This window comes from Hypanus sabinus, chromosome 22 (genome assembly GCF_030144855.1).
Source record: "Hypanus sabinus isolate sHypSab1 chromosome 22, sHypSab1.hap1, whole genome shotgun sequence".
In the NCBI taxonomy this organism is placed as follows: Eukaryota; Metazoa; Chordata; class Chondrichthyes; order Myliobatiformes; family Dasyatidae; genus Hypanus; species Hypanus sabinus.
The window spans coordinates 47,031,244-47,058,739 of NC_082727.1; the positions used below are offsets into that span (position 1 = coordinate 47,031,244).

General features: G+C 43.0%; 1 long non-coding RNA gene across 1 annotated transcript; it reads left to right on the plus strand.

The window, feature by feature from the left end:
* The first annotated feature begins 1,283 nt into the window (after positions 1 to 1,283).
* On the plus strand, positions 1,284 to 26,923 carry LOC132379586 (uncharacterized). Its single transcript, XR_009507480.1, has 4 exons — positions 1,284 to 1,617; positions 3,345 to 3,445; positions 8,906 to 9,030; positions 26,319 to 26,923. It is a non-coding gene; the product is annotated as an uncharacterized LOC132379586 (long non-coding RNA).
* The last annotated feature ends 573 nt before the right edge of the window (positions 26,924 to 27,496 follow it).

Here is a 27,496-nt window from a genome sequence, read left to right on the forward strand (position 1 = left end):
CTCTGCAGGGTCCCTGTTTCCTCAACACTATCTGCTCCTCCACCTATCTTTGTATCATCGGTAAATTTAGCCACAAATCCATTAATACCATAGTCCAAATCATTGACATGCATCACAAAAAGCAATGGTCCCAACACCTGCCCCTGTGAAACTCCACTAGTAACCTGCAGCTAGCTAAAATAGGATCCCTTTATTCCCACTCTCTGCTTTCTGCCAATCAACCAGTGCTCCCCCCACACTAGTAACTTCCCTGTAATTCCATGGACTCTTATCTTACTAAGCAGCCTCATGCATAGCACCTTGTCAAAGGCCTTCTGAAGATCCAAGTACACCATGTCTACTACATCTCCTTTGTCTACCCTGCTTGTAATTTCCTCAAAGAATTGCATTAGGTTTGTCAGACAGGATTTTCCTTTCAGGAAACCATGCTGGCTTCAGCCTATCTTACATTGTGCCTCCAGGTACTCTGTAACTTCATCCCTAGCAATCGATTCCAACAATTTCCCAACTACTGATGTCATGCTAACAGGTCTATAGTTTCCTTTCTCTGCCTCCCACCCTCCTTAAATAGCAGAGTGGCATTTGCAATTTTCCAGTCATCTGGTACAATGCCAAAATCTATTGATTCTTAAAAGATCATCGTTAATGCCCCCGCAATCTCTTCAGCTACTTCCTTCAGAATCTGAGGGCGCATACCATCAGGTCCAGGAGATTTATCCACCCTCAGACCATTAAGCTTCCTGAGCACCTTCTCAGTCGTATTTTCACGGCACAAACTTCACTTCCCCGACACTCTTGAATGTCTGGTATACTGCAGATGTCTTCCACTGTAAAGACTGACGCAAAATATGCATTCAGTTCCTGTCTCATCTCTGCATCTCTCATTACAATATCTCCAGCATAATTTTGTTTTGGTCCTATATCTACCCTTGACTCTCTTTTACCCTTTATATACTTAAAGCTTTTAGCATCTTCATTGATATTAGTCGCCAGCTTCCTCTCATAATTCATCTTTCCCTTCCGTATGACCTTCTTAGTTTCTCTTTGCAAGTTTTTAAAAGCTCCCCAATCCTCTATTTTTCCACTTGCTCTGACTTCCTTGTACACCCTCTCTTTTGCTTTCTTCAAAACTACCCGCTCCTACACTTATCTTTGTATCGTCAGCAAATTTAGCCACAAATCCATTAATACCATAGTAGTGTTTAGCTCTGACTTCACTTGTCAGCCACAATAGTGTCCTTCTTCCCTCTGAAAATTTCTTCTTACTTGGAATATATCTTTCCATTCCCTCATTTTTCACAGAAACTCCAGCCATTGCTGCTCTACTGTTTTTTCTACAAATGTCCCTGTGTTGCCCTTAAGGCATTTGTTTAGCTTTCTTACATTTTCACTTTAGTAATTCATTTGTAATTATTTTCTAGCTAAAGTTAAGGTTGTTGAAAGTAAATTCGTTGTCTGTGATTTATCGCGGCATTCAATGACGTCACACCCAGTTTCGCCGCCTCTTGTGGGAAAATACTGGTTTGGAGAAACGGGAAGGAGGGGGCTTGTGTGTGCAGGATCAGCGTGAGAAAAGTTTTCATTCTACGCACTAAGAAACATCATAGAAGCAATGCAGTAAGTTCCTAAGATAATCGATATGTTGAAGTAAAAATGTTAACGCTGTTTCTGTTAAAAGTAATGATGGTTGATAAAGTTTATTTCCTTGTGTTATTGAAAGCGTTACTGAACAGTTTGTGTTGAAGTGTATTTAAAGCCAGTTGATGACGTAGGTCGATTCTGACTATATGTTGTACGTTAATGAGACTTTAATGTAATATAGTTTGTTGTAGTTTTACTTTTACAAGTATTTATGATGTAAATGTGATCCCAAGAAGGAAACAAATACTGTATATATTTTGTATTGTTTTAGCAACAGTTTTCACTATACATTAATGTGGAAGAGTGAACAGTAAACGGTTAATCTTACTGCGATCGTACCCTCATTGACTACGGTTTACCTCGGTGTTTAGCTCAGAGTTCTTACACCTGAATGAGAACACTACAGTCCTTTTCCAGTCAACTTTGCCCAGTTCCCCACTCTTGCCACCTGGTTGAAAAAGAGCAACTTTTTCTTCAATATCATAGTGGTGACAATGAGGTTCATTCTTAATCTTAATGGCAAGGATCACCCAAAGAGGATATTTCAGAAGTCACCTGCTTTATTGTTGGGTTTTGTAAATAACTGCCAGAATTGTGATCTTGTTCCGAATGACATTAAACACTAAAATCACTCACAGAACAGTGCACAAATACCTATACTGAAATTACTCAACATATTTCATGCATTGCTTGCAAAGAAATATTTACGTTAGATTTTATAAGCCAGCCACTTACAAATCTATTGGAGTGTTCATAGTTGTAAAACCCAGAAAATAAAATAATGGTAGTTTGCTGGGATGTTTGGAAATTAGAACGCAGACTTTAAAAATCCATTTGTGAGTGAGGATTGGAGTAGCAGGCAGATGACAAATTGCTTGAACCACTTCATTCACTATCGACAGCTTGAGTTCCCATCCATTGTAACTGGATTCTATTCATGATACATTCCCGCTTTTAACCGCCTGCTCACAAGTATGATAACCATTATGTATGTTAATATAACTGAATTAATTTTTAGTGTATTATTTTCCACTTCAAGATCTGTTGCAAGGATTTGCAAGAGTAAATCAAAACCATTGTATATAAATTTCCCATTCATGTATTTTCCCTTACATTTTGCTCCTTTGTAATGATATGCAGTCCCATCACCCTGATTGGGCCATAGGCCACCAACAGTAGCCCCTTTGTACATCTTGCTTATTTTGCACTTCATCTAGCTCTGTTTACCAATCTTCTTTGAGCTTTCCAGCAACACATGGAGGTTAATAGAGTGTGGTATTGAATCTAATACAGCCAAGTCTGAAGCTTTGGCCCTAGGTCTGAAAATGTGTTTTGGTATTGTGTTAAGTCATGGGTAGCTTGTGTAACCAACAAACTGCCTCCAGAGAACTATTTAATATGTCTTGTAGGAAAACTAAAAGATCTGTTCCATCATTCATAACTTTAATTGCCTTTACTTAATCTAGATCAAGAGGATTTCTTTACAGAAAATATTAAATGTAAGCATGTGATGAGTACAAATGTGGTTCATTCCATTTCAGAGGAACTCTCCTTAAATAAAGGTTCATATGATTTAACACTAGTATACAACTTGTATGTTGGTTTTAATAACTTATATCACACTAGACTGAAGTAAAATTAGATTTTGTCATAAAGTGATGATAGTTGAAATGAAATGAAATTATAACTTTCTTAAATTGCAGGTCCTCCTAAAGCAGAAGGATTATTAGCAATCAACCCAGAATCAATATAACAAAATAGCTCATTCCTACCAGCAGAAGATGATTTGCCTTTTTATAAAAAGGTAGGCTCTGCTACTTTTAACTCTTTCATTAGTCTTGGAGAACTCTTGAAAATTTTGTGGTTGAAAATCTTAAAATATAATTATAGAATGGGGAAAAACTGAATGTTGAAAGAAATGCAGCAGTAAAACAGCCTCTAGCAATTCAGGCAACCAAAAAGTAAAGACTTAATTTTGCACATAGACTTCTGATTTTTCATGTTTTACCTCCACCAGATACACTTTGAGTTAAACAAGTGTAAACCCCTGGGTTGCCTCAGGCTCGCTCAGCTCGTTCCCGTCTAGGGGGAGCAGCCTTCGGCCCCGCCAAACTGGGTAATCAGCTGGTGTGGATGCTGTGTGATGTCCCCGCCTCGCCCAAAAACAGACAGTACACCATATGCGATTAAATGAGTACAATTTATAAAGGTTACTATAACTAAGTGATTAATAACGATACAGTATATATGAAGAAGAAAAAATAAAGAAAAGGCGCCAAACTTATCAAAGTCCAAACCACTTCGTGCACAACCGTTGGAGCTCAATTACTGAAGTCTTCTGGCCACCATTCGATCCCCTCCGAACTCCTCGACTCGCAGCTTAGGACCATCCGAAGTGGTCAACCAAGCACATCTAGCTTCATCTCCTCTCCTTGGAGTACCTCCTGGCCTCGGACCCCCACTTGGCCGATCTCCCCAAAAGCCCGCCAACAATAACTTACAGACTCAGAAGAAAGAACAACATTAATCCCAATTGGTTTACAAAGGAATACAATCCTCGTTATCAGTAAATTTTAACCCAAACAAGCTTCCAGCACTCTCTCACAACAAAGAAGCATTCCTACTTTTAACAAAACAAAGAAGCCATTTTGATTACATACACAGTAACAAAGAAAAAAGAAGAAACCTCCTTTATACTCTCCCCCACCAGATAAAAGTCATGTCCTCATGACTATTAAATAACTCCCCACCTTTCCTGTCAACACACCGTAACCCAAGCACAAACAGTGGCATCTCCTCCCCACACAGTAAACCTCACGCCCTGTTCCTCAGGCGCTACTTAGGTCAACTAACTGGGAGTTCCCTAATCCTTCTGAGACCTCTGTACCCCCTCAACTAAACCCTTCAGGCTAGAACACAACTGGGGATACCTTGGGCCCACTACCAACTCCTCTCTCAACCTTTCACTCATGCCTCCCACTGCACACAGCTAACCCTCCCCGCTACACCTGACTCAGTGGGAGAAGGGCCAAAGGTCTCTTCCTCAATCGAGGGAAAGTCAGCAAAAGGCAGCATGTACCACACATCAAGCACATTATCCATTGAATCTGTATTCTTCCTCATTTCTGCGATCGGTAGCTGCTGTTTGATCTTCTCCAAACAGAAACATGTGGCCTGCATTGCTCCTGCAGTCTCTTCAGCCTCCTGTTCAGTATTCACTGCACTTCTCTCCAGCTTTTTCTTCCTCATGACTTCTTCCCGATCAACTTTCTCCAGTAACTCCGTCTTCATTTCAAACTTGATTCCATAGAGACAGTCACTCACGAGCTGCGACCTTCGCCATCCCTGGCACGTGTCCAGAAAACGCTTTAACTCTGTAGTTCTCAGCCGCTCCTGCAACGACCTCACTTCATATTCTCCTGAGGCAAATCCAAATACCAAGAGATCATCCACATACACCAAAACTCCAAATGCCTCCACATCCCCCATGGTCTTCCACATGCCCTGCAGGAAGGTTGCAAGGGCTCCAAATATGCCCTGTGGCATCTTTTCGGACCGGAAGACTCCTAGGGAATTTATAACGGCCGTCTTCTCCTTGTTGGCCTCACTCATTGGGATCTGGCAACATCCACTCCTCAGATCCAGCATCTTAAACCACTTCGCACCACTCAGATAGGCCATTGCCTCTTCAGCCCTCAGGGCCATATTCTGGTCACTGACAGTGCGCCTCTTCAACGCAATATAATCCACACACACGCTGCCTACATCTTCCATGGCTTCAGGGGCCAGTCGCCGCAACCTCTCTCTCTCCGAGGTGTCTTCAGCGGTCAACTCCCCTCCCTCGTGGTATTTTGCAGCGTCCACTAAGAGGGTCTCACCCTCAGATACTTCCCCCAGGCCGTACCACCACTGGCTCTTGTTTGAATTCGGTATCGGCCCAATACTGCTACACATGTCCACACAAGCAGCTTGAAACTCTAGGTGCATCAACAATGCCTCCAAAAAGCACTCACCCGCCTCCTCCGGGCAGGCCCCCAAGCGCACCAGCAGGATATTGGTTCTCTCTAGAACAGAAACGCTGCCCATCTCAACAGTGTCCAGACACATCAGCATTAATGATTTATGAACCTCAGTCACCTCCACTTTTGCCTCCAAGAACTCCATTTTCACTGACCAACAACCGTCGTCTGGATAATCACCGGCACTGGTACCCCAAACCTCCAGTGCCCTCAATGTCATCAAGGGTAAATGCTTCCAATAACGGTTATAAAACCGGTGTCGAGGATGGCTTTAACTTGACTTCCATCCATCCGTAACAACACCTGTGCGCTTGGTCCCTCTAAGCCTTCAGGAATAGGGTCTGCTCCTTTCGGGAGTTCCTTGGTACATTGCTGGGAACATGCTCCCCCAGAGACCCCAAGCCGTTCCCCCACTGGGCCTCCTCCAAGTTTCCCTACACCTCTCGGATCAACGGAACAACTGATCCCCTTGACAGATCCCCTTGGCACCGCAAGCAATTTATCTGCCCCCCTAGCCAAAAGGGATACCCTAAAAACTTTCCACCAACCTCCTGCCACGGATATGATAAACCCCCCAGCTGCGGCATTTGACTTTCAGTCGAACCACATGCATTTTCCCACACTTTCCCAGAACTGGCAGCTGTCACTTCGAGGTAATTGCGCCTGACAGTACTAACAACGTCACCAGCCCGCCTACTCAAACTTTCAACCAGTTCCTGTTGCTTTCTCTCAGCCAAGCACTGCCACTCACCCAACAACTGAGAGGTCCGCTCCGCCCACGCCTCCGCCCCTTTAGGGCTGGACATTATTCCAACAACTGGGCAGAGCCTACCACTGCTGAAACATCCCAACCTGTCACTCCTCACTCTCCAAACAGTACAGACAGCCCGTGGTCCCACTACCATTTCGTTAGCACTAGTCGGAACTCAAACAACGACCTCCGAGCTACCAACAGCAGCCACCCCACCCAACACACACGCAGTGATAACCAGCAATTGCAAACCCGCAAAGGCACACCAGCTCTTTGCCGCAGACATACTTTAAAGAGGGTGATCACACAGCTTCCACAGAAATCAATTCTGGATGAGCCCCCAAAATGTACCCCCTGGGTCGCCTCAGGCTCGCTCAGCTCGTTCCCGTCTAGGGGGAGCAGCCTTCGGCCCCGCCAAACTGGGTAACCAGCTGGTGTGGATGCTGTGTGATGTCCCCGCCTCGCCCAAAAACAGACAGTACACCATAAGCGATTAAATGAGTACAATTTATAAAGGTTACTATAACTAAGTAATTAATAACGATACAATATATATGAAGAAAAAAAAATAAAGAAAAGACGCCAAACTTATCAAAGTCCAAACCACTTTGTGCACAACCGTTGGAGCTCAATTACTGAAGTCTTCTGGCCACCATTCGATCCCCTCCGAACTCCTCGACTCGCAGCTCAGGACCATCCGAAGTGGTCAACCAAGCATATCTAGCTTCATCTCCTCTCCTCAGAGTACCTCCTGGCCTCGGACCCCTGCTTGGGGTCCATTCCTTGCCCAGCTTACAGCATTGCATCCTCTCTCTCTCACCCCCTTGCGCCGATCTCCCCAAAAGCCCGCCAACAATAGCTTACAGACTCAAAAGAAAGAACAACATTAATCCCAATTGGTTTACAAAGGAATACAATCCTCGTTATCAGTAAATTTTAACCCAAACAAGTTTCCAGCACTCTCTTGCAACAAAGCATTCCTACTTTTAACAAAACAAAGAAGCCATTTTGATTACATACACAGTAACAAAGAAAAAAGAAGAAACCCCCTTTACACGAGGTTTTTGTATCTATGAAGAAAGTTCCATGCAACTTACAGCCATTTCCTTCATTGTACTCTCCATTTCCATCCAATAACTCAACAAACGACAATTTTTATTCTGGTGGTGATGGCATCCGTTTGTCTCGAGAGACCATGGATCTGCGCCTGGAGTTTCCAGGGTGCAGGCCTGGGCAGGGTTGTATGGAAGACCAGCAGTTGCCCAAGCTGCAGGCCTTCCCCTCTCCACTCCACCGATGTTGTTCAAGGGAACGGCACTGGTGACATCGCAGAGCAATGTGTTGTTAAGTGCCTTGCTCAAGTACACAAACACGCTGCCTCAGTTGAGGCTCGAACCAGTGACCTTCAGGTTACTAGTCTGATGCCTTGCCCTTTAAGCCACGTGCCAACACAATTTTTATTCTATCAATGTGCAAAAGCATCTGTCACTCAGTAAATCCTGTGCTGCAATGGGTCCAGGATGAGTTTACCAAGGAGCATCTCAATGGCCCATCGGATCCCTTCAGAGTGTACTTCCTACCCTCCAAAAATAATCACTTTGTACTTGTCAGGATGATGGAATAGGATGATATTCCATTTACCAATGCTCTGACCAACTTTCCGCCTGATCCTCCTAGTGCAATAGCCTTAGACAAACATTTTTGCTTTCTACAACTCTGTCAATTTGCATATTGTTAAGTTTTGTAACTCCAGAAACTAATTGAAAGAAAAATGCAGGAGCCAGGCTGTGCTTAGTTACTTACTTAGTTATCTACTTAGTTATTTATCCATGTCTTTATTGAGCTGCTCATGTATGATGTGATGATGTAACTATGTATGCCATTCACATACTTACATATAACCCATAATGAACTACGCAATCAAAGAAAGAAAGCTTACTCAAACAATATATTTACAATATTACTCAAATATTACTGAAATACTGAAAAAAGTACACTTCTCCCTGCTTAGCTATACACTCCAAATCAATATAGAATGCGCCTCAACTCAAATATGTAATGTATTGCTTTCTAGTCATATTTTGGGGGGACATGTAGACCTGAGACAATGTGTACTTTTCTGGTTTCTCTCTGAATCATCTCTGTCATAATAGGAAGACTTTTATTTATTAGACAGAATATGTCAAGCAGAGTGTCCTCTTTCATAAATTCTTCAGGCATTCCTTTTCCAATGGTAAATGGGACAATCAGCACATGATTAGTTTCCTTCTTGAATTCGATCTTGTAATTGTGTACTTTAAGAAACTGAGCCTATCTCTGCATTAGTGCTGCTGCTGTTAGTGGAATACCTTTCTGTGGATTGAAAATGGACACCAGTGGTTGATGGTCGGTAATGAGGGTAAACGCTCTCCCAGCAGGTACTGATTGAAATGTCTTACACCCCAAAGCAAACTCAAGGTTTCTCTGTCAATCTGTGCATATTTTTTCTCTACAGCAATAACATGATGCAAAGAGTATGGTGCATTCACATTAATCACTCATAACATCAGACATGTCTGTACCGATACCATAAGGAAAGGAATCACAATCAAGCTTCAATGGACAATGTGAACATGATGTGTGAGTAGTGTCTAACGTCACCATGTGCTTTCCCTTTCTGAAAGCCGCACTGCACTGTTTTGTCCATTGCCATTTCTTCCCAATCTGTAGTAATGAGTTCAAGGGGTAAAGCACAGTAGCCAGGTTTGGCCAGGAGCCTGTTATAGTAATTGACAAATCCTAAAAAGGACCCAACTGAGACATGTTCTTTAGCCTTGGGGTATCCACCAGTGCTTGAATTTTGTCAGCACACTTGTGAAACTGCGTGTGCGTCAATGGTGTGATTACAGTAAGTGATGCTTGGTTTAAATAATTCATACTTGTCATGTCGTACTCTGAGCCCATAATGTTCTAATCTTTTTAGCACTGCCTTGAGATTTTGGATATGTTCCTTGTCATCCTCATGGTAACAATGATGTCATTCAAATAACACTAAGTACCTGGGCAGCACCTGGTCCACAGCTGTCTGCCAGAGTGCAGTTGCACATGCTACTCCAAATTTAAGCATATAATAGCAATATAACCCTTTGTGAGTATTTAATGTGAGAAACACCTTGGACTTCTTCCATCTCCATCTTTAGACAGGCCTCAGCTAAGTCCACTTGGCTGAAATGTTCCCCTCCAGAAAAGTTTGCAAAGATATCCTTTATCCTGGGCAGAGAGTTTTGATCTACTTTCTGTACTGGGTTGACAGTGACCTTAAAATCACTGCAGATCCTGATTGACACATCCTTCTTGGCTACTGGGACAACTGGTATTGCCCATGTGGTCCATTCAACCTTGGAAAGATTTCCTTTAGCTTCCAGGCATTCTAGCTTACTGTCTACATTATCACAGATAGAATAAAGAACCAGACTGGCTTTGTAAAACTTGGGTGTGGCATTTTCATTTAACGCCATTTTACCCTTGAAATATTTGAGATTTCCAATGCTATCCTTGAACACTGCTGTGGTATCATTCAGTACCTTTCTTGGTTTTAGCTAGCTCTGTTTCAGAGGACGTGGCATGCAAATTGTGGATTGACCTCCAATCAAGTTGAAATTGTCTCAGCCAGTCACAGCTCTGCAATGCTGCCCTTCTGTTTTTACCAAATACAAGCCCAGCATTTCATTTGTTTGTATTCATGAGTATTAAATGACAACTAAATTTGAGCAATAAAGCACAAACTTATTGGTTGCTCTATTTCACTCTTACAAATGTCATTCCCAAGGAGTTATCTATTCTCCAATGTAAGTTCTTAGTTGGATACAGGCTTCATCTCTGTATCTTTGAAATGCCATTCAAACTCACCTTGAGGAATGACTGAAACAGCTGAGCCAGTATGCAATTCAATTTTAATTAATTTTCTGTTCACTTCTGGTGTAAGCCATTTTGCTTGCTAGTTTTCAGATTGTAAATCTCAAGGCTACTCAGTCCTGTGTCTTTCTCATCATCAGCTCTTTCTTCAACAGCATGCAGATCACTGCTCTTTTCTAACTGCAACTGTCTCTTCTCTGTGCCTCCCATTTACTTTTGTCTGCCTGACATGCTCTTTGTAACTGGCCTACTTTGTTGCAGTTTCTGCAGGTTTTCCTTAAACCTGCATTGGTTAGGTGTATGTGAGCACCTGCCACAAGAATAACACAACATCTTCAGCTAAGCAGATTTCTGTTTAGATGGTGCAATTTTGATCACATTCACTTTCATTCCTGACTGCAACTCAATTGTGACTCTGGCTGCTGTTTCCATTGACACAGCAATTTCAACTGCTCTTTCAAATGTGAGTTGTGCTTCAGTTAGAGGATATTTTTAATGTTTTTGTCAGATTTCTCGAACTAAAGGATCTCAGTTGATCACTAATCCTGTCACTGAAATGACAATACTCAGACAATTCAATTCAGCCACATAAACACTCCTCTTCCTATGGATTCCACTTATGAATCCTAAAGCATTCTGCAATCAACAATTGTTTTGTTTCTAAATGTTAGTGCATTGCATTCATGATATCAGTAAAACTTATTTTGCTTGCTATTTATGGACCAGTTAAACTTCCAAGCAAACTGTATTTCTTTCCAGCTATTGCACTTAACAATACTGGCATTCATTTCTCATTGGCTATTTCATTTGCTTTAAAATACTGCTCAATTTGTTCAGTACACATCATCCAGTTATCTGTTGAGCAATCAAGTGCATCTAGCTTTTGGAAGTAGCCGCCATATCTGCTTTATTTTTATTTATTATTTTCACCCGATACTCATTGTTTATGAACCTGTGCCCACATTTAAGGCTCAGTAAACCTTCTCCTTTGCCCCTTCTCCTATCAGCAGAAATTGTTCCATCGAGCTTAGTAACTAAGCTGCACGTGAAAAGCTGGACTTGGTTGTCAGAGGCTATTTGAGACACACACCATTGGGAGCATTTAATAGGTAGTGGAATGTCATTCCCACTATCTTCCCTGGCTCTTGAAACCTTAAGGAACTATCTGAAAAATAGAATAAACAAAATGTTTAGTGTTAAATTCTGTTGGCCCATTAAGTGGCAGGAGCAGACCACAGTGATGAGGTTTTTCACAGGTCAGCGACGCTTGTTTAGAGGTACAGAAGGGACAAGTGAGGTGGCTATTGTTGGGGCAACCATTGCTGAGTGTAGGCCAGTGGTGAGAGTACGAGTGTTAGGCTTTGACTCAAAGGTGGCTTCGGCTTAAAAGAGGCATTGGCTCTGAGTAAGTTTCTGTTAGGGTTCCCTATTTTCCTTTGACTACCTAGTGTAGTAAATGACCATTATGTGTTTTTCATGCAGGATGTTGGAGTCCTGGGAGGCCTAGAGTCTCCCAGGGAACTACATAAATCTGCATGAGGATTCATCCGGCTACAGCTGCTTGAAGACTGTGTTAGGGATCTGGAGCAGCAGCTGGATGACCTACAGCTTGTATGGGAGAGTGAGGAGATCATTGAATGGAGTTACAGGGAAGTAGTCACCCCTAAGTTGCGGGAGGTGAGTAAACGGGTGACTGTCGGGAGGAATGGAAATGTGAATAGTTAATTAGCACAGGGCCTCTCTATTATCCTTGTGGAGTTTGACCTCCAAGGGAAATGCCACAGAGACTGTGTTACTGACACTGAGCATGGGTCTGTGGTACTGAAGGGAAAGAGGAAAAAGAGGGGAGGGGTAGTGATAGGGGACTCATAGTCAGAGGAACAGACAAGAGATTCTGTGAACGTGAATGGGACACATAGGTGGTATGTTGCCTCCAGCTGCCAGGGTCAGGGACATCGTATTGCATCCACAGCATTTTGGAGGGGGAGGGATAGCAGCCAGATGTCTTGATGCATTTTGGTACCAATGGCATAAGAAGGAAATACAAGGAGGTCTTGAAGAGGGAATTTAGAAAGCTAGGCAGAAAGCTGAGAAGCAGGGCCTCCAGGGTAGTAATTTCTGGATTGTTTACTGTGCCATGCGCTTGTGAGGGTAGAAACAAGATGAATTGGCAGATAAATGTGTAGGTGATAAGCTGGTGCAGAGGACAAAGACAGAGGACAGAGAATCACAGGACAAAATTGCAGCCAGCAGGGTGAGTATCCATGCTTTAAGGGTGCAGAATCAAAAAGGGAAGATTGGGAAGCTTTGAAAAACCTACAGAGAGCAACCAAAAGAATCATTAGGAGGGACATGATTAAATATGAAAGCAATCTAGCGAACAATATTAAAGTAGATAGTAAAAGCTATTTCAAGTATGTAAAAAAAAAATAAGAGACGAGAGTGGATATAGGACCACTAGAAAATGAGACCAGAGAAATAATAAAGGGGGACAAGGAGATGACAGATGAACTAAATTTGTATTTTGCATCAGTCTTCACTGTGGAAGTCATTAGCAGTGTGCCAGATTTAAAGGGTTTGAGGGAAGAGAAGTGAGTGCAGTTACTATTACAAGAGAGAAGGTGGTCAAAAAGTTGAAAGACCTAAAGGTATAGAAGTCACCTGGACCAGATGAATGGCACCCTAGGGTTTGAAAGAGGTAGCGATAGAGATTGTGGTGGCATTAGTAATGATCTTTCAAAAAGCATTGGATACTGGCATAGTGCCAGAGGACTGGAAAATTGCAAATGTCACTCCACTCTTTAAAAAAGTACAGCAGAAAGGATATTATAGACCAATTAGCCTGACCTCAGTGGTTGGAAGATGTTGGAGTCAATTGTTAAGGATGAGGTGATGAAGTACTTGGTCCAGGACAAAGTCAGCATGACTTCCTTAAGGGAAAATCTTGTCTGATGAACCTGCTGGAATTCTTTGAGGAGTTTACAAGTAGGATAGATAAAGGGGATGCAGTGGATGGTGTATATTTGGACTTTCAGAAGGCCTTTGACAAGGTGCCACACATGAGGCTGATCACCAAGTTAAGAGCCCATGGTATTACAGGAAATTTGCTAGCATGATTAGAGCAATAGTTGATTGGTCAGAGGCAGTGAGTGGGAACAAAAGGCTCCCTGTCTGGTTGGCTGCCAGTGACTAGTGGTGCTCTGCAGGGGTCGGTGTTGGGACTGCTTCCTTTTATGTTGCATATCAATGACTTAGGTGAAGGAATAGATGGCTTTGTTGCTAGGTTTGCAAATGATACAAAGATTGGTGGAGAGGCAGGTAATGCTGAGGAAACAGGTAGACTGCAGAAGAACTTAAGACAGATTAGGAGAATTCAGATTCAGATTCAGATTCAGTTTATTGTCATTTAGAAACCACAAATGCAATATAATTAAAAAATGAGACAACATTCCTCCAGAATGATATCACAAAAGCATATGACAAAACAGACTACACCAGAAAATCCATGTAACGTTTGGAAATCCCTAATCCAGAGTCCAGAGAGGCTGCTGCATATTAATATTGCGCTACCGTTTTAGTGCGTTCCCCGGAAAGGAGCTCCAAATCCACCAGGCAAACAAGACCAAAAACTAAAGCTACAAGACCTGCACAAAACCACATAGTTACAACATATAGTTACAACAGTGCAAACAATAGCATAATTTATATAAAAAAACAGACCATGGGCACAGTAAAAATAGTCCAAAGATGTTAAAGGACTATAAGTTCAAAAGAAATCACCGCACAGTTTCCACAAGTCCCCAGGGTCCCGACAGACTCACCAATCCACGCCGGCGGCAGAAGGGAATACCCCCGCTATGGACTTCCATGCCGCCCGACTCAGCCTCACAGATGCAGCACACAATGAAAGCTCTGTCAAACCCAGCCTCGCAGACGCAGCACACACCGAAAGCGACATGACCGCAGTGGACCACAGTCCATTGAACCTCCAAGCTGACGACCATTCCCTCTGGCACAGCTTCTCTGAGCACCATCCTCTGCTGAGCGTATTAAGACGGCCCCGCCAATGGCCATCAGCTATGCGACCCCGAGGACTGGGGGCCTGTTCTTCCCAGCAGAGTCCTGGACCTCACAGCAGCAGCAGCAATGAAGAAGGTCTTCCTGGAGATTTCCCGATGTTCCTCTGCGCTCCCAAATCCATTTTCAATTGATTATGATTGCGCACGGCACCCCACTTCACAAATAACAGATAATCAGCTCCGGAGTGGCCGCTGCAAGCTGCATCACGTCACCATCTTGGAAAAGAAATCTTGGAATTGGCGAGAAAGTGATAAATGAAATAGAATGTTTGATCATGCATGGTCATACACTTTAATAATGGGCAGACTATTTTCTAAAGGAGGTGAACATCCAACAGGGAGATGCAGATGGACTTGGGAATCCTTGTGCAGAACACTGTAAAGGTTAACTTGCGGGTAGAATCAGTGGTGTGGAAGGCAAAAGCAATGTTAGCATTAATTTCAAGGTCTAGAATACAAGTGCAAGGATGTAATGCGAAGGCTTAATAAGGCATTGGTGAGGCCTCACCTTGAATATTGTGAACAGTTTTGCACCCCTCATCTAAGATAAAATGTGCTGGCATTGGTGAGGATTCAGAGGAGGTTCCCAAGGATGTTTTCAGGAATGAAAGGGCTATCATACGAGGAATGTTTGATAGCTCTGGGTCTGTACTCACTGGAATTTAGAAGAATGAGGGGGCGGATCTCATTGAAAGCTTTTGAATGTTGAAAGGCCTAGACAGAGTAGATGTGGAAAGGATACTTCCCATGGTGGTGGAGTCTAGGACAAGAGGGACAGCCTCAGGATAGAGGGGCGTGCACTTAAAATAGAGGTGAAGAGAAATTTCTTTAGCCAGAAGGTGGTGAATTTGTTACCACAAGCAGTTGCGAAGGCCTGGTTGTTTGGTGTATTTAAAACAGAGATTGATAGGTTCTTGATTGGACGTGGCATTAAAGGTTACGGGGCAAGGCCAGGAAGTGAGGCTGAGGAAAAAGCAAAAGGTTCAGCCATGGTTGAATGGCAGAGCAGACTTAATGGGCCAAATGGCTTAAATCTGCTCCTACGTTTTATGGTGTTAAATTCATAGAAATATGAAAAGAGATAACAAGTGAACTCTACTTTTAGCTTCCAGATATTTTCAAAAATAACTTAATTTGTATGTGATTAGTTATATCATACATATGTGTATTTACCCTGCAAATGGAAGATGCTAGCTATTTATGGTTTCTAAAGGAAATTCATATGACGGCACCATTGTAACTACAAAGGAAATGAAAGCATCATTTTCTGAAATGTTTGCATAATTGTTGACTGCATTGATTTTGAGTCATGGATCAGCACAACCTACTCTTAATTGGTTATCGCTTGGTAGTTTATTCCCGGAATCAATTATTTATGAGCAGCATTTCAGAGCTATCATTTTCACATCTGTACTTTCCAAAAGTAATTGACCGGAATGTTTCATGACCAAATAAAATTGATTAAATATATTGAATTTATTTTTATATCTGTGTTTCTGATGTTTGTTGATCATACTATTTTAAAGGGGATCATTAATGAATTAACATGTCATGTCATTAATATTTTTAAAAATCCTGCAACACTCTGTAAAGTCTGTTTATTTGTTTATTGGTGAAAGGGTTTGTAAAATTTACAATCTATTTGTTCTTCATATAATATTTGACAATCATCAACTGGAAATTTACAGCAAGGGACCAATAGGTAGAACGTCTCTGAGAATAAATCCAAAATAAAATAGAAAAGGCTCAAGCTTGAACAATCTGATCTTAAGCACATTATACCAGAATTTACAATCAACCACCCACATCAGCCACTCACTCCCAAAAAAAGATTAGACTTATCTGGAGAAATCTGAATATGGATACATTTTAGTAGGACATCAGTTAGATGCCTTAGGTTGGAACTGGAGCATTTAATATGCATTCAGTATTGTGAAATTATCATAGGGTGGTGGTAAAAATAAGTCCTGTCCACAAGGAGGATTAGCTGGAATTGTTAAAAAGTCAGGAACCCTGAACATCAGAAAGATGTTAAAACTTTACTTTTTTTTAAAGTTTAAAAGAAAAATTATAAATCATTATTGAGAAAAACACCAGTACAGGCATACTTCCACAAAATACAGGCCACAATAATTATATATCTGATGAAAATGTACAATTCTTTATCATTCAAGATAATTTCTTTCTTACCACTTTTTTCGCTTGCCCATCATTTTCTGGACAAAGAATCTTATGCTGAAGTACAAACGTATAATATCTGGGGAAAGGAATTAGCTTTGCTATTTCCTTCAAAAAAAATCCTTTAGAAAGAAGTGGCACAGTCATTATAGAAGGACTGTTCCATCAGAAATTGCATCACAACAGTGGCTAATTGAGTCCTCACTAAAATCTTTGCAACTCGAATTCTCATTGATGTCCCTAGATGAGTCCTGAATCAAAAATTCAAGTCAGTTGCCTCTGATGGATGTTACAAGCAGTTGGTTTTCAAACTATGTCTTTAATTTACATAATAAATCAAGTACTGTTAATCAGTATGAACAAGAAAATGCATTTAAAATGTTGATGTCCTAAAAGAGGCCCAGCCTCCTGTTCCTCTGTTGGAAGAAAAGACTAATCATAAATACTGGCCAGTCCTCCTGTCTGCCTCGCCTATTAATCTGTTATTTATTGGGAATACACTTCAATTTATCATGTGTTGTACCACTGCCAATGAGAAACTAAGTGCCAGATATTGTTTGTTTATTCAATAAGGTCACTAGCAATAATCACCTACAGAGGATTATTTAGGTATTTAGGCCACAGTAATTGTTCCACTATCAGCTTTAATTATCAGGAACAGTCAAATGTAGAAATATTAAAAGGGAATGGAATAATTTCAGTGAGGTGAGAAGTTGTCCATTTTAGATGGACGGGGACCAAAGTTTACAATTAAAATAAGCAATGGGAGTAGCGTTAGACTTTCAGTCTAGATCAGATTCCTTTCCAGGAGAGGAAAAGCAAACATATCCAAACCTATAATTCAAATGAAAGGTAAATGAAAAAGATTTATAATAAATGGTCCATGGCTCAGAAGAGAAACAGACTGCATACTGAAAGTGAAAGGGAAATGGCAAAGAGCATCTGCACACTGGAAATGTCAACCTAGATGTCAAAGGAAGGCTGGGAAAATGAAGAACTAGGGACCTTCTGCTGGAGCAAGATCTAAATGTTAGCTTTGCATGTGCCTTTTACTACAGGAGAGAAAATAAGACAATAAGATCATAAGATATAGGAGCAGAATTAGGCAATTGGTCCATTGAGTCTGCTCCATCATTTCACCATGGCTGTTCCATTTGCCTCTCAGCCCCACCCTACTGCTTTCTCCCCTTGACCCTTCATACACTGTCTAATTTATCAACCTTTGGCTTAAATATATCCAATGACTTGATCTGTACAGCCGCCAGTGACAATCAATTCCACAGATTCACTACCCTCTAACTAAAGAAATTCCTCCACATCTTCATTCTAAATAGATGTCCCTCTATTCTGAGGCAGCCTCTCCTTGTCTTAGACTCCACCACCATAGGAGACATCCTTTCCAAATCCACTCTATTGAGAGTTTTCAAAATTTGCTAGGTTTCAATGGAGATCACCCATAGTTTTTCTAAATTCAAGCAAGTTAAGAGCCAGAGCCATCAAGCACTCCAACAAGCCTTTCATTCTTGTGAAACTGCTCTGAACCCTCTCCAATATAAACACATCTTTTCTTAGCTAAGAGGCCCAAAGCTGCTCACAATACTCCAAGTGAGGGTTTACCAGTGCCTTATAAAGCCTCATCATTCCGTCCTTGCTTTCACATTCTAGTTCTCTTGAAATGAATGCTAATATTGCATTTGCCTTCCTCACCACCAACTCAATCTACAAATTAACCATTAGAGAATCCTGCACGAGGACTCACAACTCCCTTTGCACCTCAGATTTTTCCATTTTCTCTCCATTCAGAAAGTAGTATATGCTTTTATTTCTTCCACCAAAGTGCATTTTCCAACATTGTATTCCATTTGCCATTTCTTTACCCATTCTCCTAATCTGTCTAAGTCCTTCTGCAAACTCTCTAGTTGCTCAACACTACCCACCCCTCCACCTATCTTCATAGTGTTTGCAAACTTTGCAACAAAGCCATCAATTCCATCATCCAAATCATTGACATATAATGTAAAAAGTTGTCCCAATACAGCCCCTGTGGAACACCAATAAAGAGTCCTACCAATGTTAATCTGAAGGAGAAATTGCATTGGATGCGAGATAGTAGGAATGTTTCTTAAAGATAAATCCTTCTTGAAAAACAATTAATATTTAATAGTATTGATGAGGATAGTGTGTTTGATGAGAGTTTATACAGACTTTCAAAGAATAATTGTTATCTATCATCAAGATTTTCAACAAAATTGAGCTGATATGCATAATAAATTGGCTGAGGGTTAGAAAGCAGATGGTACAACTGAATAGCAGACTGAAACAAACTATGCAGTGGCATTCTCTGGAAATCAGATTTGGAACATCCTCTTTGTGACAAATCTACAAGAACTGAACGTAAGTACAATGGCATTATTTCACGAGTTTACAGAAGACATGAAAGTCAAAATGTATTCAACATTGAAGAGAATATCAAAAGAATTCAGGTAAATATACTGCACATTGTGAAATGGCAAGGCACGTGCCAAATGGAAGTTAATGCTGGGAGATTAATTTGCAAAGAGGAACATAATAATGCAGGGTTTGTCCCAGACTGATTTCGTTGGATGCTGTGTGATTACCCTGATCATTGAACCAGTGGGGCAGATATTTGTACTCAGGATGAATTGTTAATTCACCTGTTAAGTACGGTTAAAGTTGCAATTGTGAGTGGAGGTTTGATAAAATAGTGGGCACAGCTCTCGTTTTAATGCAGGCCAGCGCTGACTTAGCAATAGCTGGGGGCGGAGATTTCAAAGACTGGGTTCTATCATTCTTGAAGAATGAGGGGAAGGAGTGGTCAGATTTGGAATGTCTAGTTAGTCCCCAACCCCCAGTGAGGAGTGAGAATTCTGAGTTAGCATCCACCCTTACCTTTCTAGCTAATAAATGGAAAAATGCTCAGGTTCAAAGTCCCAGTTATGGTAGACTCCGCCTATTCTCTGGAATAACACCCACACCTGAAGGGGATGAGAAGTATGAGGCTTAGGTGGAGCAGGCCTCTCAGTGGTTAGATGAATGGCAGTACTCTCACGTGAAGCGACAGAGATTGGTTGGGAGTGTGAGTGGGCAAGCTGCTGACGTTGTGAGAGCTGTCAGGTTGCGGTATCCCCTAGCAACTATGAGCGATTGCATGCGAGCACTGGAAAATGTTTTTGGCACAGCAGGAAGCCCAATGGAGCTCCTGGCGGGGTTTCAGGGCACGAGTCAAGAGAAGGGGGAGAAGCTTTCTGCTTACATGTTTTGGCTAGAGAGGCAGCTGAATTGCTTGCGGAGCAGAGGGGTCATTCTGGCAGCTGAGGTAGATCAGTTAAGAATGGACCAGATAATCAAGGGCGCCCAGTCCCAGGACCTGATTGCTTGGGGTCTCTGACAGTCTCATAAGATGCGCCCCTCTCCTTCTTTTGTTGAGCTGATCAGAGAGGTACAGGAGGAGGATGACACGTCGGAGGTGCGGGAGGCCATCAGCAGGGTACAGTCCTCGTTAGTAGTCCCCGTGCAGTGAATAGATATGTACATGGTAGACCATGGATAGCCTATCCTGCTGAGTGGAAGAGGAGACTGTGGCAGATTTGAGAACTGAGTTGTCTCCACTGTTATCAGCAGTTGTAACCCACCCCCCCCATTTAATGGAGCTGATGGGGAGGGTGCAGATGCCCTAAACAGACAAACAATGCCGAGGACCGCTGACAGCCGGTGTCACACAAGAAGGAGAGTGAGCTCCCGGGTACCTAAGCAGAGAGAGTGGTTGGGAAAACTTAAAGGACACCCAGTGAGGGAACGGCCTGGTGTCTCTGGGGGAACACGTTCCCAGCAATGTGCCAAGGAAACCCAGAAAATGAAAGGCCCTATTCCTGAAGGTGGGACCACACTCCAGAGTGTCGCTATGGATAGAGGGTATTCATGCTAAAGCCATACTCGACACCGGGTTGCTAGTCACGCTGTTGTACCGTTAATTTTACAACTGGTATCTGAAGCATTTACCACTGACACTATTCTGGGCAATGGACATCTGGGGGCTTAGTGCTAGTGATTACCCATACGATGGTTATTTGTCAGTGAAGTTAGAGTTCTCGGAGGCCGATGTGAGAGTGTCTGAGGTCCTTGGTACATTAGTACTGGTTTGTCTGGACCCTGTTGAGAAGGGTGGCATTTTAATTCTGGTGGGGACCAACACCCCTCTTGTGAAGAGGCTCATGGGGGTGTGCAAGGAGAAGGGGAGAGTTTTCTGGGAACATGGTCCATGCATCTCATGTTTTGAGCTGCTTTTGAGGAAAATACGTGGTTGTAATAGGTCAGATACCTAATTTAGACGAGGGACTGTGTGGTTTACCCAGTCGAAGTCAATGGTGCTACAGTCCGGGGAAGTAGTGAGAGTGATGGGGACCCCCAAATTTTCCGAAGTGCCTGAGAACGAGGCCCTCTTAGTGGACACTCTGAAAGATCATGAGGGATGTCAGGATTTCCTGCTGGGGTACTGGTGAGGCCTGAACTGCAGAAGCCTTCAGTTGTACAGGCGAGCAGGGTGGCAGTAATTGTCAGGAGCACTACAAAGTGGGAGGTCACTTTCAAGCAGGGGATGCCCCTGGCATACTTGTCCCCGGTGACGGTAATGTCTAGTGCCCCTGTCAGACAAGCTGAGGAGAAACTATTGGAAAAGGGAGTAAGTTGACCGCTAAGATACTCAACTTCAGAGACTCCCCAGTTCCTGCCGGTTGGAAGAGGGGGTCAGTAGAGAAGATGCTGAAGCTGGAAGGTGTCTTTTTCACTGTGGGTTGTTCCAAGGGCACTCGTCACACTATCTGGGAGACCGAGGACACTCCATTCAGAGAGAGGTCACGGAAACTGGCCCTTGCAGAGCTGGAAGACGTTCGGCAACATTTGTGTAAGATGAAGGAAGCTGGAATCATAACCGAGTCCCAAACCCCCATGCATCCCGAATAGCAGTGTCCAGAAAAAAGAATTCCAAAATACGGATATGTGTGGACAAAAGGACTCTGAACAGATGCACCATCCCTGACCAGTATACAATCCCAAGGATCAATGACGCTCTGGCCTGTCTGAGTGATGTGAAGTGGTTCAGTGTACTGGACTTGAGGAATGGATATTACCAGATCCCTGTGAGTGAAGCTGACTGTTACGTATCCCATAACTGGATAACTTACCAGCAAAGATAGAGAGGTCCATTGAAGTCTGATGGCACTATGTTCAAACATTTTTATTTATAAAGGGGGCACAAAAGTAAGGTTAATTCAGATAATATACTTTGTCAATACACAATCTAAAGCACGGGTATAGTAATAATCATCATTAAGAAATAAGCTCTACTGTTGTCTAGGGGATAATATATTGTCCGTTGGAGATATAAAAGTCATTCAGAAGTCTGCAGGCTTCAGCCTTTTGGGAATCGCTGGGTTTCACGTGTTTGAGAGAGATTGGTGAGAAAGGGAAAACTTGCCCGGGTCTTTATGAAGCAACTCCGTTGAATCAGGGGAGCGTTGGTTCCCCGTTGTTAGTTCAAAGTCCTTTTCGGTGTTATCAGCCACCCGCTCCCCAGGCAAAGGTGAACAGAACGCACGTGGCTTTGAATGGCTTCCCGCTAGCACAGGAGCGCTGACCGATGGTTTGTCCTTCTGGTGCGTCGCTGGGGTACCGCCTCCTGCAGTCCCCTTTTAGCTTGACTTGCAGAGTTGTAGATGTCCATCAAAGTAGGGTGATGCAATCCCCACCCCCACATTGCCCGAGGGTGTCCACGTCCCTGGTAGCTGGCACGTAGCTGGGAGTTGCAATTCACACAGGTGTCTCTAAGAACAATGGTCAAAACCGTTGCATTGTCTCTCATTTCCTGGGTCCGAAACCCAAATTAATAGTGATCTTGCGATTCTCCGGAAGGAGGGGGCTGCTCCCACCCCTTCGGCCCCTCAGAGCTGTGGTACATTCATAACATGACAAAGAGAAGATGGCATTTATTTGTCCCTTGGGGTTCTTCTACTTTGAAATGATGCCCCAGGACATATCAGGAGCCCCTGCAACCTTCCAGCAGGTTATGAAGAAGACGGTGGAGATATGAACTTGCTTGAGGTATTGGTATATCTGGATGACCTCAAAGTATTTGTATCCACCTTGGAAGAACATGAAGTGAGGATACTGAAGGTGCTGGGCTGCCTGAAAGCTGAAGGGTTAAAACTTTCCCTAGACTAGTGCCAGTTCTGCAGAACATCTATTAGCTATGTTGGGCACATAATTTCACGGGATGGAGTAATTACAGATTTGGCTAAGTTAGAGGTGCTGACCGCTTGGCCAAGACCCCAACAAGCTCTGCGCTTGTTCCTTGGGTTCTGTGGTTACTATCAGAGATTCGTGAAGGGCTACGCGAAAGTGTTGAACCAGCTCCTGTGTGGTTACTCTCCTTTGGGGAAGAAAGGGAGGGTGGAGAGTATCTTAGCCCAACAGAGCCCTATGGACTGAGGTGGGATGCAAAATGTGAGGAGGATTTTCAGACGCTGGAGGAGCTGCTGACCCAGGCACTGGTGCTGGCTCTTGCGGACCCCAGATTGGCATATGTACTGCACATGGATACCAGCCGAGAGGGTTTACAGGGTGTCCTGTATCAGGATCAGGTTGAGGCCCATTGCGTTTGTCAGCCAGAGTCTGTCGCACTCTGAGAAAAATTATTTCACTCACAAGTTGGAATATCTGGTGTTGAAATGGGAGGTGGGGGATAAGCTGAGTGACTACCTCTGCGGGGCCAAGTTTGAGGTGAGGACAGACAGCCCGTTATATCCTGACCTCGGCGAAACTGGATGTCACAGACCATCGGTGGTTGGCGGCGTTGTCTGCCTGTGATTTCAGCCTGAAGTACCGACCGGGAAGCAGGAACACTGATGCTTTGTCCCGATAGGCACATGAGGGACTGGACAGGGATGAAGAGTGAGAGAGCGTTCCTGCCCCGGGCCATGTGTCAATTTGCCATCACCTTGAAGGCAAAGGGAAAGGAGGGGCAGGATCGAATGTTGGATCAATTTGGGGCTTCTGAAGACGCCACTCCACAAGCTTACTGTAACTTGACTGCTCTGAAGACAAGTCAGCTGCCGGATTTGAGTTCTGGAGAAGTAGCAGCTGTTCAGCGAGATAATCCAGGCATTGGTACCATTTGGTTAGTGGTTGAAAAGGGTGACATTGCTCAGGCAGAGAAGATGAAACATGCAGCAATGCCTCCAATACTGAGAGAATGGCCTTGGTTTGGAGTTGTGGAACCAGATCCTATACCAGGTCACATCGCCCCCAGACTGGCCTTGGCACTGCCAGCTGGTTCTGCCGGAGAAATATAGGAGGACCGCATTGAAGTCACTTCATGATGATTCTGGACACTTGGGGGTTGAAAAGACATTGATTGCTCAGAAACCGGTCTTACTGGCCCTGAATGAAGTCGGAGGTCAAAGAATACTGCAAGTCATGCATTAATGCATATGGCAGAAGACACTGCCTACGTGGGCAGCTCCCTTGTCCCACTTGCAGAGTTTGGGGCCTCTGGACCTGGTGTGTATGGATTTTCTGTCCATAGAACCCGATGCCAGCAACATGGCAAAAGTCTTATTCATTACAGAGCACTACACCAGGTAAGCGCAGGCTTTTCCTACCAAGGATCAGAGGGTGTCCATGGTGGTCAAAGTGTTACAGGAGAAGTATTTCATTTATTATGGCCTCCCCAGGTGGATGCATAGTGATCAGGGATGGGATTTTGAGAGCAGACTCATTCGTGAGTTACTGGGAATGCTTGGAGTTGAGAAGCTGAGGACCACTCCCTGTCATCCGCAAGGTGATCCCCAGACTGAGAGGTTTAATCGGACCTTGCTAGACATACTTGGGACCTTGATCAGCAGAAAAAGAAGATGAAGTCGACATATTGGATATATGGTCCACAGTTACAACTGTACCCAAAATGAAGCCACTATCTAATGCTTGGGCACCAGGTGAGGTTGACCATTGACCTTTGTTTTGGGACTGATGAGGATGACTCACCACCAAGGACTTATCTGAATCACTCAGATATGAGAACAGAGCTGAAAATGGCTTATGAATTAGCTGGGGTTGCAGCTGCCAAGCAGAATCATGGAAATCAGAGGAGGTATGATCAAAAGGTGAGTTTCTCCCAAATCCTGCTGGGAGACTGAGTCCTCGTAAGGATTTTGGAGCTACCTGGGAAGCATAAGTTGGCTGACCGCTGGGCAGCTACACCCTATGTGGTGGAGAGCCATATGCCAAACCTACCAGTTTTCCGGGTGAAACCAGAGAATGGACAGGGAATGGGCCTGTCAAGATTCTCCATTGGGACCACCCGCTGCCCCTGGAACAAGAGGTGCAGGTAGATATAGAGCCCGAACTGGAGCCTACATCTAGTATGAGGACTCTGCGGAAACGTGGGGCGACTGCAGGGCCAACAGCCGGAGAGGTTAGGCCCCCACTCCTGAGAGGGATACTGATTTCGGAGGATGAGGACCTAGATGTGTGGTATATGCTGCCTTTTGCTAACTCCCCATTGATTGAGGAAGAGACTCCCAGCCCTTCTCCTGTTCTCAGGTGAAATTGAGGTGTAGGGGGTGGATATCTGTGGACAGCCGCAGTTGCAGTGAGACCCTGCGAGGGATGAAGCAGGGATTGGCCATGGGACAGAGGGGCCCAAGTTGCCAGTGGGCACGAGTGAGAGACCAGGGGAGACCTTGCCAGGTAGACCAGGTGTCCCCAGTAGTGTATGAATCTGAAGAGTTAGGTGAGGGGGAATGGAGGTCTCAGAGAATTAGGAGACCACCAGATAGACTGGCCCATAGAGCACCGGGAACAGAGTGCATGGCCCCTACCAATTTGGGAAGCTATGTCACTGTCTTTTACACCTGGTTGGACTTTGTGTTTTGTAGGAAGGGTTGGCAAATTATGTCGAAGTCATAAGGACATGTCTAAATTTGGTGGGGGAAAAGTGTAATGCCCTGGGAGAGGTTTCCCTGCTAATGTAATGGTTTCTCTGTAGCTGCAGTGTTTGGGTTATGACTAGAGATAGCGGGGACTTTGGAATGTGCGCTGGCCAATGAGGGGAGAAGATTTTCTTTCTTATGTGCCCAAGCAAAGGTTTCACGGTCTTCTGCTTGGCAGAAAAAGGAGAGAAGATGCCACAATGGGGAAGTCGCAGTCTGCAGGATGGAGTGGACTTGGAATGGGGTCAGGAGTTGATGCTGGGGGGGGAAATCGATGGAGAACGGACAGGCAGGAAAACCGTGAGTTCCCAATATTGCACATTAGTTTGTTTCATGAGAATGGGCCCTTTTTCTGTTTTGTTTCTTTACTAACCTGTAGTCAAATTAAGAATTATAAAGCTCAATCGTTTAATTGCATATTGTGTACTGTTTGTTATTTCATGATACTGACTTGTAACAGGGGACACATCACGCAGCATCCATCCAAATAAGATTTCTCAAGTTTGGCTGGACAGGAGGCCAGAATCCCCTGGATTAAGCTGCTGGCCAAACCTGAGGGTTACAAGCGTAAATGCTGAATTTTAAGAGGAGGTCAAAAGTCAGAGAGACCGGGGTAAATATATGCAGGTCCTTATAAGTATCTGGGCACTTTGAGAAGTCTGTTGAAAGTCTATACAAATTCCTTTGGTTTATATTTGGACACACTAAGTGTAAAAGTTCCAACCTTTGTAAATCTCTGTTTAATCCTCAGCTGGCCAATTCTTTCACCAGATTTTAGGGAAGATGTCAAAGCCTTAGAAAAAAATCTGAAGAGATTTACAAGAATGTTTCCAGGGATGAAGGAATTGAAAGAACATGGAAATTCTTCAGAAATAGGAGTTGTTGTCCTTTTTGACCAGATAAGATTAAGGGGAGATTTGATGGAAGTGTTTAAGATCATGAAGGATTTTGACAGAATGAACAAGAGAAACTGTTCCCCTGGTAGCAGACTGGTAACCAGAAAATACCAGTGGAAGATAATTGACAAAAGAACCTGAAATGCAAGAGAGAAATTTTTATTTTATTTTTACATTCATAACAATTTATAACACTTTGCCTGGAAGTCTAAAGGAAGTAAATTCAGTAGCAGCTTTAGAAAACAAACTGGATAAATACTAATGAAGAGGAATGGTGCAGAGCTGGAGGAAAGAACAAGATTGTGGAACTAATTGGATAACTCTTGCAAGTGGCTGACACAGGCACAATAGGCCAAGTGGTGTCATCTGCAACACATTATTTTGTGGTCCTTTGATTCTAACTCAGTATACTGTAATTATGTAAGTATTTTAAAAGAAAATAATAAATAAAGATTATGGACTGTGGTTAAACAAGCTGGCATTTTGTATTATTTATACCAATTTGCATAAAGAATTGCATTAAATTGGTATGTATATATTCTCAAAAGAATGTGCTGCTCTGTGCTACTTTGCTGGATAATTTGAAAGTGACTGACTAAATAATGACAGAAAATGAATAATTAATGTTTGATCTTTATGCTGTTTAACATAAAATTTGAATACTTATATTGAAGATATTCTAGTGAAAAACAAAATATAAAAATATACTATGTATTTTTGCTTCCCTTCTGTACAATAAACAAAAAAATCTAGAATTATTCAATGTAAAAGACAGCCTCTGTTGATAGAGAAAGGAGGGAGCCAGTGCATTTGTGGGTATATACAATTCTGACTCCGACCTTACCAAATGTGACAATGTTCCAAATAGGAACATGACACAAAGAATTAATTCACCTCATTTTTGTATGATACCAAATATTGTCAAATTTACAAAAGTTTGGTAGGATTTGACCTGACAATAGTTACAAACACCATTTCATACAGAATAGAAATACTTTCAAATGTCTAATGCTGAAAAAAGTTACTGCTATGA